General features: G+C 32.6%; 1 long non-coding RNA gene across 1 annotated transcript; it reads right to left on the reverse strand.

Annotated features, from left to right (window-relative positions):
- Positions 1-253: 253 nt before the first annotated feature.
- LOC145072891 (uncharacterized) lies at positions 254-1,037 on the reverse strand. Its single transcript, XR_013691188.1, has 3 exons — positions 849-1,037; positions 569-669; positions 254-378 (listed from the first exon to the last, which is right to left on the reverse strand). It is a non-coding gene; the product is annotated as an uncharacterized LOC145072891 (long non-coding RNA).
- Positions 1,038-1,622: the final 585 nt, after the last annotated feature.

The raw sequence follows: 1,622 nt of genomic DNA on the forward strand, positions 1-1,622 counted from the left end.
TTGGTACACTAATCTTTTGGCCCCCCTTGGTGGTCTATGGATCGTTAAATATTTTAAAATAACGATTTTTCCCTTCACAAAACTTCAAATTGACTTTTGGAAAACTTACCATTGGGTTAGTGGCCAATATATCATCTCCAACAATCTGAGCTTTGTCATCACATTCAGTAGTTATCTTGGCATATGCAAGAAACTAGATCATTTATAAAATAAATAAATAAATAAATACATTTAAAATGTGAAAGTTGAGACTTTACCATTTTGACTTTAATGTACACCAACTCTTGAATTTTTGCTTATCTTGAACTTAAACCACAACTTTATAGTTATGCCCCTCCCTTTCAAACTCTTTAACCATCTGCCCATTTTGACTATCCTCTTTTTATATGGTTAGGAAGAAAAATTAGTCTATTTATGTTACTTTACACATAGAAGCAAATACTTGCAAATACAATTTTTTAGCTGTAAAGTATGCTGCTACTTAAAAATAGTTTAAAGATGCTAAAATTAACCAAAAAAAACTTATGCTTACTTATAATTAATAAAGTTACAAAAATTATAAAGTTACCTCATCGACACTTGTAATCCTTAATTTTGAAACAAATTTCTTCAGTGGCATAGTTATCTTTAGGGAATTCTATGTTGCACCTTGTAGTTGCTCTGATAGCTCTGCAGTAACGTAAGTTACGTAAGGAATGGATATTAGCTTTCTCTATAAAATTTTTAATTTTGAATAATGGAATGCAGGACACATCAACATTTAAGGGAAACATTTAAGAGAAGCTTATGAAAATTTTGATAATTGAGTCACATATGTTTTCTTTATGGTGTACAGTGAAGAATCAAACCTAGACAGAATTTGGACTTTGCTGAATATATTTGTTGATACATGAGAATCCATATATCTGCCCACAAGGAAGACAACAGTAGAAGTCACATTCACAACAAAAAAAATACAAAAATAATAAGATAATTAGGTCTAGCAAATTCACTAAAACTGTGATGCAATCGGAAAACCTAAAATGAAAATAAGTTCACAAGCGATGAACTTGGAGAAGCGTTCTCAAAAAATCCCCCATAATAAAAAAAATCACGGCCTTAAAAAAAACAAATCGATTGTTAAGTTGCAACTAAATTGGGTTCTGTATAAACTACATCAAACTGAATATCAATTCTTATCAACAGCTCTTTGGTCCGTTGGGCAGGTCGACCATGCCTTAGGCTGGGCCGACGACAAAGACAACCGGGGCAGAAAATATTAGATACATAGAGGAATATTGAACAACATGCTACCTTTTTCACGTTCAATCCGGCCTTTAGCCACTCTATGGTTTTCCTCATTCTCATGTTGATGAATAGAATGAAGATGTTAAGAACGTTGGAAACAAAAATGTATGAATAGTTTTTCAGTCTATAATTATCAAGTCAAAACCGGTTTACCCGGAAATCGGTTCGGTTCCAAAGCGGTCCAACCCCAAAAAAATCCGAACTTATATAAACCGGTTCGGTTTTACTGAAACCGGTTCAGAAAAAGCCGGTTCAAAAACGGTTCGACGCATATAAGGTTTTTTTTTTCCTTTTTTCTTTATTTTTTTTCATTTTTAGGCTAATCATATCATACA

This window comes from Lactuca serriola, chromosome 1, assembly GCF_051521515.1.
Source record: "Lactuca serriola cultivar US96UC23 chromosome 1, Lser_US96UC23_V15, whole genome shotgun sequence".
Lineage (NCBI taxonomy): Eukaryota > Viridiplantae > Streptophyta > Magnoliopsida > Asterales > Asteraceae > Lactuca > Lactuca serriola.